Raw genomic sequence first — 15,175 nt, forward strand, 5'->3', positions numbered from 1 at the left:
CTGTTGAGCAACATGAACAGAAAAATAGAATTGTATTTCTTTAAATTGAATGATCCTAAGGTAACTCTTTCTCTTAAAACAAACCAGGAGGGCAGACAAAGCTGGAGATGGATTTGGGGCATTTTGAATAATTTTTAACATATTAAATGTTCATATCTTAGACATTTACATTTAAAAATATCTATTATTTTTAGAAAAACATTCAAGATATGAACAGTTTAAAAAGACTTATGTAGGAAATGGGAGGGGAGATGATTTTAGAAGAATTTTGATGCTATTGTTCTATTGTTTCAGTTTTATTGAGTCTTATTTATGATTCTTGTTTATGATAGTTTCATGCATAAAACATCCCAACATTTAGCTCACTATAAGACTATCTGCTTCCCTCTAGCTATATCCCTAGAACCCTTTCCATACACCTGTCTCTCCTCTCCTGCCAACATCATATTCTGACTTAAGGGGGGAATCAATTACTTGTGTACAAGCCAAGAAGTAGGATGCCACTAGTTCTGCTGATACAATATTTTTGCATCTGACTAAGAGTTTAACTTTCCTTCTGCTGCTAGTTAGCTAGTCGTGATGCCTGAGGGTCGATGAGACTTACCCTGAAATGTAGAATTGGTTTAGTTGTTTTGTACTGTCTGATTTTTAATAAGTACTTGTGCTTTTAGCATAACTCTGTCTAAGGTTTGATTTTATTGTTGGAGGTTATGTGGAAGAAAATGTATAGCTCCCAGGGTTTTGCACAATATTGATGCAAAATAGGATAAAAACATTTTCTATTGTTAAAGCAAATTACTTTAAAACCTTTTGAAATAACTTGCAGCAATTTTTATGGTAATTTTTACCTAAATTAAAATAAATCTAAAGCAAGAGCGTATCTTTATTCTGAAATTTGATGAGTTAGTAGAAGCTTCTTTTCAAATTTCTGACTGAATTTGTTTTAATGAAAATGGGGAGAGAAAAGTTAGGTAAGATGGAATCTAAGAACTGTTGTTTTGCTCTGTTTTGTTTTGGAACCATATTATGCATTGCTCAGAGATTGCTCCTCTCTGAACTCAAGCTTCCGAAATCATCTGTGGTACTGTAGCCAAACTGACTACTGTTGAATATCCAAGATGCTTTTTAATAGCAAAGTGGAAAAAATGTGGGGAAAAATAAAACTGACCTAATGAGTGGAATAGAAAGAGTTATTGACATTTTATTATTTCAACCTTTAAAAGTTATTATTTTCAAAGAAGTACGTGGCCAATGGTTTATATTGTGCTATTTGAAAATAGAATATATTTTAAAAGCAGTAGTTATATGTTTCTAAAAGTATATGATAAAATACTCAAAGGGTGATGATTATTTAATAATCCCAGTGTTAATAAGTTGCTGAGGTATCTGTCAATATTAATTAAGCTATATAAAACTAAATAATTTATATAACTCTAAGAAAATACAAACTAAAAGGAGCAAAACTTTAAACAAGTTATTATAAACAAACAAAATAAGTTTATAAAGACTTCCCAAGCAATAACTAACAACTAAAATAAGAAATTACATGAAATTAAGAATTGAATTTGACTTTCAGAATATTTACTAAAGAAGCAATCTCCTAATGTAAAAACATGAGCAAAACAGAAGATAGACATATAGTATGGTTTTCTGTGTACTTGCCTTGCATATGGTCAATTTAGATTTGATCTATAGCACATGGCATAGTTTTCCAAACAAATCGAGGAGTGATCCTTCATTGCAGACTTTTAGGTGAGCCCACAAATTGACAACCTCCTAATAAGATTAATTACTTTTTGTAGTAATTGAAATACCCTAAAATACACTACTGAGTTAATATAATAGGATATCCTTGAATTTTAATCTGTCCCCTTGCAATTTGGCCCCTGTACTCCAGAAATATACAGTTACCATGGCTTCAATTAAAAAAAGTAGTAGATCCACAATTATAAATTGAAAGATACTATTCAGAAAATAGTTCAAATTAAATAAAAATTCTAAAAGGCCTGTGTAAGTCCCCAACTGTAGTATGAGGCAGGGATAGAGATTATAATAATTCAAAGAACTTAAACATTATTTTTGACATGAGCATCTATATTATATCAGTATAGTTTGTTATACTATAGAGTACATGTAATATAGCATATGTCATATGGTCAGGCAATATAAATATGGTGATAAGGAAGTTTGCTATTTAAAAATATTGTGAGGAAACAGAGAATTCTGTGAAGTAAAGTGTAACCCAAAAGAATGTAAATATTGTACAATCAGATAATGTTGCAAAGCACTAAATAAATTCATCTAAATAAATTTGCATTTAAATAAATTCAAAGGAGAATAGTTGTTATTCAAAGCTAAAATCCTGACTATCTGTAAATGCATAATGTTATGTGTGGCAGCCTCTAAAAGTAATTTTTAATTTAAAAATATAGACTCAGTTTTCAGCCATGTCATGGTGAATGTGAAGTTTAAAAGAGCTTATACAAAATTCCAAAGTTCATTGGATTTCAGTAATATGCATATAATATTGAATGACATTAATTAAAATGGAGATGTTTCTAGAAATCTAATTACTAAAAAAGCAGTGTGTTTTTTAAAATATAATAATTATTTCAATAAGAACAGGTAATAAACTGAAAAATTATATTGTTTATCAGGTGAGCAGAATTTAGCATTTCAAATACATATATTAAATAGTCACTTTAGGTAGGGAGAGTAATTAATGAAATTGGAAAAATTATAAATTCGAGAACTAATGCTTTTTTTTTCCTTTGACTTTTCAGTCACAGCCAGCTTGCTTCTGGATCTCAACACAGGGATCAATCACTCCTGGATTTGCACAAGGGATCATATATAGTACTAAAAATTGAACTAGGATAGTCAGCATACCAGACCAATGTTTAGTCAACATCTTTAATAAATAAATATTCCAGGTCCAGCAAGATTAAATGGCAGATAAGGTATATGTCTTGTTTTTTATACAACTAAACTGGGTTCGATCTTGTGCACACATCCCAGGGTGACCACTACACACAGATTTAGGAGAAAGCCTGATCTTCACTAAGTGTAGAACCTAAACAAAATATAACTATAAAATATTTTTAAAGTAACTTGATTAATTGATACATAGGTAACTTGATGATTTTATATCGATAATCAATTTATCCATTACCATTAAAATTATGTTTACTTAATAAAACACTATCTTTCCTAAGCTGGCAAGCTTAGGAAATTTTGAATTTAAATAATTTGAGTTCATTTATTAAAACATTTTCAAAGATTTTCTTTTTATTTCTTTTTTTCTAATTTATTTTCTTTTTATTTATTTATTTTATAAATTAAATTTTTGCTTTTTTCTTTTATATTTATTTTATTTTTATTTTATTTATTTATTTAATAAATAAAATTTTTATTTTATTTTATTTTATTTTTATTTTTGTTTAACCTGACAGAAAAAATGTTAGCTGAATTGTTAGATCCATAAAATATTATTAGGGCATTAATTGCAAACATTCTTTCTATTGGTCTTATGAAGATTTTATTTTTTTATTTCAGCTTTTTATAAAATTTAGGAATTTATTTAAATGATGATTCATAACATTGACAAAGAAATCCTCTCCTACCTAATATTTTCTATACATACAAGTATAATGTTAGTATATAATTATATTTTACTAATGGACTTATAGAATATTGGTCTCTGGCTTTCTTTAATTTTTCAAATAGCTTTTCAGAGGTTTCTCTTTGTCACTTTCTTAAATATAACCTCAAAGATAAAGGCAGATCTCACATTATCACTGGATGCAACAGTTATATGAACATAGAAACAGTAGAGAAGCAAATTGCCATCCCTCTCAGGAAATGTAATGTGATTGAAAATAGTAAGGTGTAGATTCTAGAAAGAAAACAATAGGGAAGTTAACATATTTGCTCTAAAATTGTCAGTGTTCTATATGTAGTGATATAAAAATTCATTTCTATATATGCAGTTATATATATGTAGTTAATAAATGTAGTTTAAATGTTATACATTTATAGCAAGTGCAGTATAATGGCTTTATGACAAATAATACAGAAAGCAAATAAGCTAATTAGTATTGCATTAACACATTTGTTATTATAATGATTATTTCATATTACATATTTTAAAGTCCTCAAATGTTCTATTGTATGAAAAAAATACATTGTGTTTTTATACTTGGAAAGGAATCTTCTTTTATATAGACGCTGGTAAACAATGTTAAATTCCAAGGTATATATTAGTCTAATATATCTTGATCTCTTATAGTATCTTCTGTTATCTAGAAAAATGTCAAATATGGAGTCACTAAAAAATAGGATCCTATAGGTTTCCCAAAAAATTATTTTAGAAAATTTTAGTGAGGATCAGAGAATTGATGCAGAGACTGATAATAGTGTTACATTCAAAGTAGTTTGAAAAATTTTAAGAAATATTACTGCACCCCATCCCCACCAGCTTTAATCACTTTCTTCTTTATGGGTCTTAAAAGATAATGGCCTAGTTCAAATTGACATTATATGTGAATAAACTAATGAGGCTTCTCATCTGTGTCTTGAAGCAAATTGAATCTGAAATGAATATCTCATTTTAAAGAAATCTTAATGATGTATTTCAAAAGAGAACAGAATCTGTTGTTAATATCTTTGAGAAATCTGACCATTGACCAAACACATATTTTGACTTAACTGTTAAAATGTTACATTTTAGAACTCTATACAATGACATTATAAAATTTTATAAATATGTTTTATTAAATTTCAATTTTAGCTGTGAACATTTCTTAAATTTCATATTTTCTAGTAATTTACAAAATTTCTTTATGAATCTTAAATAATATGTGTGTAAATGAAAGAAATGGAAGAATATATCACAATACAAGCATAATGTATAGTATTGCTCTTATATGAAAATTCAAATAATTAATATAAAATATTTACACATGTAATGGATGTTTAATAATAAAATAAAGTTTCTATTATCACACATGTTATATAGAAGTTTCTATGATTTAGACTAAAGTCACACCCATGTTGGTGCTTTTTTCAAACAATTAACAGTTTAAATTCCTATGTGTGTATTTATTTCTATGTTGAAAACACAAGATCATTTATGGATTTCATATATAAAGTGTTACAGTATACTCAATAAGTGGTTTACACAGTCAGGGAAAATGCTTTTATTTTATAAGACTGAGTTCTCGATTGGAAGATCACAAAAGCTCAGGAGGAAGCAGCTGTAACTTTATGTGTTTCCACATCCTTCTACACCTGCAGACAAAGAATATTGGTCTCTGGCTTTCTTTAATTTTTCAAATAGCTTTTCAGAGGTTTCTCTTTGTCACTTTCTTAATTATAACCTCTAAGATAAAGGCAGACCTCACATTATCACGGGATGCAACAGTTATATGCACATAGAAACAGTAGAGAAGCAAATTGCCATCCCTCTCAGGAAATGTAATGTGATTGAAAATAGTAAGGTGTAGATTCTAGAAAGAAAACAACAGGGAAGTTAACATATTTGCTCTAAAATTGTCAGTGTTCTATACTTAGTGATATAAAAATTCATTTCTATATATGCATAAGTACATTAGTGTATATTATGAGTATATAGGAGATTAGTGTATATTCAGATATATGCATGCTTTTCCATAAGTTCTTATTCCTTTATAAATATGTGAGCTGAGTTTCAAGAATATCAAAAATATAGCTAGGTAAAGTAAATTAATTTTACACTAATGTCTAAGCATGTATTATTTTTCAAATAATTATTGTGAGAAAAAATCATATGAATGTTTTATGTGTTATGGCTATATATACAAATATATACACATAAATATGATGACATTAAGATGTATTAAGGTATAATTAAGAAATTGGTACAAGAAACATGATATTAAGGCAAAATCTTAAATTTATAATGTCAAATATGCCCTTCAAGTAAGTAAACATTGAGTATTCACCCTTAAATTTTCTTTACAGTTGTTTGTATCAGTATTGTCAAAATACATTCTAAATATTGCCTAACTTACTTAAAACATACAGCATTTTTAACTGCATCAATTACTTTTCTTAATGAGGTTTCTATTAAATTCTAGTCACTATCACCTTGAAACAAACTCATTTGTACTGAGGTAAACTGAAGGTTTTTCTCTGTGCATATATTCATTTAAAATTTCATGCAAAATAAGCAACTCTGGCAGATAAAATGAGAACAGATAAATTTTCACCAACAGCTCTGCTTGATTTGTTTTGATTTGAAAATTGATAATGGAATGCCACATAAGCAAATAAGGTTAAGCAACAGGACTAGGTTTTTTAAGTGTTCTAACTAAAATCACAAAACATAATTGGAAGAACTCTAGATATTTAACAAAATGTCAGCCATTACTGTTTATTTTAGTGCAGGGAGAAATTATATAACAAAAGAGTCTGCAATTAAGTCCATGCTAATAATATTCCCATAAAAATGATTTATTTAAGTAGATGTAAATGTAAAAAAATGTAAATAGTCGAGTAAAAAATGGCTTTTCATTGAATGTAATGTCTGAAAAAACAACAAACAAATAGAATAAAAAAACTTTCTTATGTCAGAGAAAGTTCATTGGTTAAGGTCTATTTGCCTAAATTGTTATTAAAGTACAAGTTTTATTGTGGAGTAAATGCTTTATATATATATGTATATATATAAAATGAAGATTCAATTAAAAATTTTAAATAAGGTGCTTCTTGCATAGAGTTAAAATGCTATCCATCTCACTATTTTATGTTAATTTCAAGTTCAGAGAGAGTTCAAAATGAAGTGATTTATGATCGTGAATAGATATTTGCTTCAGAATGATTTTAAATAAGTTTTCCAGCCCAGGGAACTGCTTTTATTAGATTAATGATGAGTTTTGTGACACTGAGTAAGTAAACAGGTAGACAATTACATTTTTGTTGACATTTAAAAATTGATAATTCTAAATGAAAATGTTGGAATAGTTTTTTTGGAAATAAGGCACTAGCCTATCTGAAGCATTTTGCTTGTTTGTTGTTGTTGGTAGTTGTTATTGTTTTCTTTGTCACTTGCTCTCCTTTTTCATTTTATTTTGAATATCAATATACTGGCACTTCTTCTTTAGAAAATAATGCAGTCATCTATATCCTTATTAGTATGCCTGAATATATCAGACATGGTTTAACTTTTTGCCTCAGTCTAAGAGATTTACTATGAAAATCAGACAAAAGTACTCAAGAAAAATCTTAATAAACAGCAATCTCATGTAGGAAGTGGTGATCAAATTCTACTTAACAGAAATCATAAGGAAAATGTAAGGAAAACAATAAGATCAATTAATTTTCCTAATTTTATATCACATTAGGATAAATTAAGGCATTAAAAAGAAACCTGAGGCAATGGGTAAACTTTTATAATGAATTAATTATTATAAGTAGGATAATTTAGTATAGATACATCTACATAACATCCATAGTTCATATAAAGAAAATTTGTCACTTAAATAAATTATGGTCCAATGCTGCTTAAGAAGATAATTATATGTAGAATTAATGAAACACATATTTTCTTTCCTTTTTATCTGTTTGAACACACCTGGTGATAATCAGGAATTACTCTTGATTTTACATTCAGGAGTTACTCCTAGCAGTGTTTATGCATTTATCCGAACCAGGTTGGGGATATGCGAAGCAAACTCTATCTTCTGTACTAATGCTCTGGCCCAAAGAAGTCCCAATTTAATAAATATATTTTACAACTTACACAGATGAACTGAGAAAAATATTCTCCTTTCAAAAATAATGAGAAAAATTCTACATTGCATGTATAAAAATAGATAGTTTCCCGATAAATATTTTACTGTCTTCTACTTTCTTTTCTGATATTACAGCTTTTATGATAAGTAACTTCTATGATAAATAGCTTCTTTCCCTGGACATTGTGTGATTAGTTACCAGTTTTCTCCTGAAATTCTACCTTTATTTCTACTCACATGCATTCTACTATGAAACAAGGAAAATAATTTAAAATGTGACTACTGGAAGTGATTTCCAGGACCTTATTTGCAGTTTTGCTTGCAGAAATGAGTGAATTCTTTCACACTCTCCAGCCGCATTGGTCATTCATTTTATAATTGATATAAAATTCAGACCTAGGTAGCAGTTCTTGGTGAGTTCATATAGAAGGAAGAAAGTGAATAGATATTTAAAAAAAAAAATTAAATGTGTGCTATTTTGAAAATCTAAATAGAACCATGAACAAGGTTTACATATAGCAATATTTAAACTTTTCCCTTCATACTAGTACAGTTTAGTACAGACAATACAATCAAAGCATTCAAATGATAAAGATACTAGAAAACGTCATCTAGTCTAGTTCTAAGAAGCCAAAGGTGTATGATTTTTATTACATTAAAAGATATATATATATATATATTCAAAATATATATGGGGCCAGAAAGATAGCATGGAGATAGGGTGTCTGCCTTGCATGCAGAAGAACAATGGTTCAAATCCCAGCGTCCCATATGGTCCCCTGAGCCTGCCAGGAGTGATTTCTGAGCATAGAGCAAGGAGTAACCCCTGAGTGCTGCTGGGTGTGACCCAAAAACCAAATATATATATATAGAGAGATATATATGTAGATATATATATGTAGATATATATGTAGATATATATGTAGATATATATATAGATATATAGATATATATATATAATGAACTAATATGTATTATAGTGGTTAAGGCAATAGATTTGTATGTGGTCAACCCTGGTTTGATTCCTAACACCACATTTATTTCCTGAGCACACCAGTTATGATCACTTAGCACAGAACTATGAATAAAACCTAATTTCCACAACATGAGGCCCAATTTACTGCCAATTATATTTTAATATTATAATTTTTCCTTTTATTTCCTATTAACCCTATATTCTCTCTTTTTCTGACACAAACACACTAACACACACAAGCTTATTTCCAGAGTTAGAAAATCTTAACTTTCCTGTATCAGTGGAGTGCCTTTAAGTGCTTTTATATGACTTCCATTTCTGGAGTAACCAATTTTAGAATGTAAGCATTTAAAAAAGCTAGCACAATGTTATAATATAATATAATTTATATTGGCAATAAATTAAAATATATGCATTTCCACTGAGTATGTTAGCAATAATTCATTGAATAAATTTGCAAAATTATTTTTCTAAGTCATTTAGTATATTACCATATAATTAATTACTCAAGATATGCTTTCTGAAGATAAGTCATGAGATATTTAGCATGCTTGGTGAAAATAGTTTTTTAGAAACCGTTTAATTTACAGGCTTCCTTTGCTCAAAATAAAAGTGACTATGATCATATAATGCCAAGGCCCAAGGCTGCCAGTGCTGCAAGGAGAGGTCCAAGGCTGTCTGGGCCTGGTGCTGCAAGGTTTTCAGGAGCCCATAGGGTCCTGTTGTTGGGTGGGGCTGTTTGCCACCAGAAACTACAGTATGTACTGATTGCCCGCCTTGGACTGAAGGAGAGAGAAGGAGATAAACCAAGAATCTTTTTTATTTATCCTGGAGTCTTAGGCCTACCACCATTGGCTGAGAATTTGAAAGAGAGCGAGAGAGATGAAAATTCACTAGCCAAAGGTGACAGGAGAGGCCCTGGTAAAGATAGGACAAAAAGGAGATAGTTACAAAGCAGGCAACATCTTGATGATGCATTATCCTTGGTCCTTTCGAACCAGCAGGCACTGCTCTGGTCACTATCTTGGGCCAACCTGCAAAGGTCCAAATTTTTCCTTTTTTTTTTTTTTTGTGGTTTTTGGGTCACACCCGGCAGTTCTCAGGGGTTTTTCCTGGCTCTGTGCTCAGAAATTGCTCCTGGCATGCACGGGGGACCATATGGGACACCGGGATTCGAACTGGTGACCTTCTGCATGAAAGGTAAATGCCTTACCTCCATGCTATCTCTCCGGCCCCAAATTTTTCCTTTTATACCAGACATGACAAGGAGGCATATTCAGGGGTGTGTAAAGGGGCGTGTCCAGATTCACCTGTCAGTACACTGGAATCATCCAAGGGGTGTGTACAAGTTCAATCCCATACATCATCAGAATAAAAAAAATGTCACTTATTAAATTGCTGTACCTCTACTACAGGAGCTATATACTATGAGCTAGATATTCAAGAAAATTTTCTACAAAAAAAAATCTCCATTTATAGTGATTAAAATACAGAGTTTGTGAAAATATTTTCAGGGAACCACATTGAAGAGACAATTTAAACAAGAAATTAATGGCCATCTAAACTGTTTTGAATGAAAACTGCTTTGGTTAATCCATTCCTCAGAGCCAATAAGTTTTTTAATTATTTGGGTTTCTTTAGGTTTTGGTTTTGGTTTTAGTTTTTGGGTCACACCTAGTGATGCTCAGGGGTTACTCCTGGCTATGTGCTCAGAAATCGCTCCTGGCTTTGAAGACCATATGGGATGCCGGGGGATCTAACCACGGTCCAACTTAGGCTATCACATGCAAGGCAAATGCCTTACTCCTTGCACCACTGCTCTGGCCCCAAGTTTTTATATTATTGACAAACATTATGGAATAGAACCTGAGGGAGTCTTCACATGGAAAAAAATAATTCTAGATAATTTTCTATGTCCCAATACCTCAAAATCAGAATACAAAGAACCATAACTCAGAGACTGTACCAGAAATTAACCTCTGCAATAACAGTGGATATCTATGTTCTTCAAGAACAGACATTCTGTTCTTGACCTACTGTGTTCTTTGGTAGTTTAACACTCTACAAGGGCAATTTATAAGATTTAAAAAATGAGTTTCAAATTCCAAAAGAATCAGGTTAAAAATGTCAATGAAGTTAGCATTATTTTCTGGTTTATATTAACTATAAAGCACAGCAAACAAGAACATATGAAATATTATATATGAATAAACTATAAACTAGTAAGAAATCTTAAATGTTGGGCCTGGAGAGATAGCACAGCGGCATTTGCCTTGCAAGCAGCCGATCCAGGACCAAAGGTGGTTGGTTCGAATCCTGGTGTCCCATATGGTCCCCCGTGCCTTCCAGGAGCTATTTCTGAGCAGACAGCCAGGAGTAACCCCTAAGCAATGCCAGGTGTGGCCCCCCAAAAAACCAAACAAACAAAAAAAGAAATCTTAAAAGTTTACAATGTCTAAGAAGAAAATTAGCAAGTTCAAAATACACCCAATTAAAGTACTCCTTCAAAAGTAAATGGCATTTTAATAATATTTATAATATCTTCATTGAATTATTGTAAATTACATAATTTAAAATTAAATTAAAATTAAATTAAAATTTAAAAAGCTACTTACGATTGAGTTTTAAGGGTTCAATGTTCTAACACAGATCCCTTAACCGATGTCCACTTTTATCCACAAGTTTAATATAGAAGACAAGATTGATGTTTTAATGTGTTTCCTCTGACTGATGATGTAAAACTAACAGGAAGGAAGGAAGGAAGGAAGGAAGGAAGGAAGGAAGGAAGGAAGGAAGGAAGGAAGGAAGGAAGGAAGGAAGGAAGGAAGGGAGGGAGGGAGGGAGGGAGGGAGGGAGGAAGGGAGGGAGGATGGAAGGAATGAAGGAGGGAAGGGAGGAAGGGAGGAAGAGAGGAAGAGAGGAGGGAGGAAGGAAAGAAATGAAGGAGGGATGGAGAGAGGGAGGGAAGGAAGGAAGGAGGGATGGAGAGAGAGGGAAGGAAGGAGGTAGGGAGGGAAGAAGGAAGGAAGGAAGGAAGGAAGGAAGGAGGGAGGGAGGGAAGGAAGGAAGGAGGAAGGGAGGGAAGGAAGGAAGGAAGGAAGGAAGGAAGGAAGGAAGGAAGGAAGGAAGGAAGGAAGGAAGGAAGGAAGGAAGGAAGGAAGTAAGGAAGGAAGGGAGGGAGGGAGAGAGTGAGGGAGGGTGGGAGGGAGGGAGCAAAAAGTGCGAAGGAGGGGAGAAGAGGGAGAGAAAGGGGAAAATAGATTCTAAACAATATGAAGATTCAGAAAACAAAAAAATGCAATAAACAGAAAATCAACATAACTTCAAATAAATAAAGAGTTTCAGTAGTAACCCCTGGGCGCAGCCTGGTGTGACCCAAAAACTATATATATATATATATATATATATATATATATATATATATATATATATATATACACCTAGTGGAAACATGCTGTCATGCTATGAGAGTAAAATCCCACTTATGATTTTTGTTTGTAGGCATTTCTGTTGCATGTATGTCAGAACAGAATGTATGAATCATAGAGAATGTATCTGTTTATCTCTAATAACTGAAGTTTCTGAATGTGCTGTCAGTTTATACTCCCACCAGCAGAATTGAGACTTCCAATTACGTTCTCTCAGTCATTTAAGTGGGTGTTCAATTGAATCCCATTAATGTTTTAATTTTTTTCTTATGATAAGTGAAGTTAAGCATATTTTCCTACCTTACTCATGTAGGTAGTTTATTTTATACAGTGTCTATTTAAGATTTGTGTTTATTATTTTAAATATACTATATTGTTTAACTTTGCAATGTTAAATGTGTTCCCTTAAAAGCCAAAAAATGGATATTACTTAATTTAACTTGCTAACATTAATTAAGTGGTTCTTTTACACTATGATATATGAGACTGGTTTAAAAATTTACTTTCTTGCTACTTTTTGTCAGAATAATATAATAGACTCCTTAAATATTATGAATTTAGATATCATGTGTTCAAAGACTTTTTGATGGTTCTTAATATAAAATTAAAAGCTATAATTTCCAAGTTACATTTGTATAATTTATACATACCAATAGTATAATCACTACTGGTATTAAGATTTTATTTATTATTATAAATTTTGAGGTCTATTTAATGCTATTATAGAGAGATCTATGTCTATTATGCCTAAAATCTGACAAGTTATTGGATACCATATTATGCATGCATGTTAAAACAAATTTAGATACTATCTTTAATATTTAAATTGTCTATTCCTTACTTAGTGCCATCTACTTCTCTATATAATTTTCATGTTTGTATTATTTTTAGAGTATTTTTCTAATGAAGTTATACAACCATTGTTCTTGCAATGAGATGTGCCAATTTCACTGTCTTAAGTGGGCATTGGATAGAATATTTAAATATCATTTTAGGGGTTGGAATGATGGTGCAGTATGTAGGTCATTGGCCTTGCATGTAACTGACCTGGGTTTAATTCTTGGCTCTCCATATTTTCCCCCAAGTGTTCCAGGAGTGATTTCTGAGCACAGATCCAGGAATAATTCCTGTGTGCTTCTAGGTGTTTCCCATCAATCAAAAAATAAAATATTTTTTATTTCTTAAAGTTTTAAATTTTAAGTGTATCTATGAGTTTAGTATAATCTAATTTAATTTAGAGTAAATAGAGCTATTCTAATAGTATTATATGTTTTTCTGTTTTGTGACATTTCTTATATTTTAATTTATAACTTTATTGTTTTTTCTTATTCAAAATTATTTTATAATCATTTTTACATGTTTTAATAATCACATGTAAAAATTGAGAATTGTCAAGAATAGGCAATAGAGTGAGAAAAGTTTCCAGAATAAGTGGTATTGGAACATAAGATAGTGATAGAAAAATAGTTAAACTGAACCTACACCAATCTGAGAAGTGATGAGATCATCAGCTAGATCCAAGTCCATTTTCTTTCCTCCTAGAAATTATTTTGTTCTTATAAAAGAGTCTCTCAATTCTTCATATATATACATATATAGATTTGCTACTTGTTACTTTTCAACTTTTATCAGAAAAGCAAGAACTTGTGCAATCGTAAGTCTCTCTTGGCCCTGGGTTCCAGTGTACAAATGTTTCTGGTGGGGCTCACCCTTTTTTGGGTGTCCTGACTCCATGTTTTCCTATATTATGTTTGTCTTGTTTACTTAATCATTGCATCCCTGCTTCGGGCTAGAGTTGTACACTGGTATATTACAAGATCCTCCTAGAACTTGGCCATCGTGTGGTCTTCAATGCTATGATCTCATTGGCAAAGAAAACACAAGTACAGATATAAGTTGCACTATATCAAACTAAAATACCTTTGCATTGCCAACAAAATGTTTATTAAAATAAAAAGACCTTATTGTGTAAAAAGATATTTAAGCTTGTTACCCTAAAGTACTAATATCAGGGGCCAGAGCGATAGCGTAGCAGTATGCTGTTTGCCTTACAAGCAGCTAACCTAGGACGACCACTGTTCAATCCCCCGGAGTCCCATATAGTCCACCAAGCTTCTCATCGCATAGCTATGAGTGTCAACGGGTGTGACCCCCCCAAATACTAATATTTAATTATTCAACAGCTACAACAACAAAATGCCATTAAAATACCACAAATGTAGTTGATCAGACATTTACTCCATGGAGATAAATATGGCAAAAATAAAAAAAATTTATCATAATGATTATTAATGAAATGAAAATCAAACTCACAGTGGCATAGAATCTCATATCAACAATACATAAAAACGACCATACATACTAATTTTTGGAGGTGGTGAGATGATAAATGGATTCTCATTCAATGGTTCAGACTTTTTAAAAAACTAAGAATTCTTACAAAATTGTAAATAAACCTTTCATTTGACCCTAAATCTCTTTCCTAGGAATCTACTCTCTCTATATAAAAGCAATCGAAAAAAACAAGTATTTCTTTGTTCATCACAATAGTCTTTAGGCAAGATCTTAACATTCATAGTGCCAAATAACAAATAAGGGGATAAATATATTTGGTATAAATATACGGCTATGGAAAAAATTACACAGTTTGCTGAAAATTGGAAGAAATTGAACATGTCATGCTAAGTGATGTGGGTTAGAAAATTAAAGAACAATCCAATTTATCTCCCTCAAATGCAGATTATAAATAATTGAGATTAGAAAATCAATAATAAAAATGTTTTAATACATGAACCTACACATCACAGATGGAGGTAGGGAAGTAACAGTGGGATAATGGTGGAGGTTACTGGGAATCAATCACTGGTGGAAAGATTATTGTAGTGCATTAAATCTATAAAAATACTTTATTTTTATTGTATATTATGATACTCAATAAAATAAATTACAAATAATGAAAAAAATTCTAAGCATGTCTAAATATGTTTATGCATATGATA

Source organism: Suncus etruscus, chromosome 8, assembly GCF_024139225.1.
Source record: "Suncus etruscus isolate mSunEtr1 chromosome 8, mSunEtr1.pri.cur, whole genome shotgun sequence".
Lineage (NCBI taxonomy): Eukaryota > Metazoa > Chordata > Mammalia > Eulipotyphla > Soricidae > Suncus > Suncus etruscus.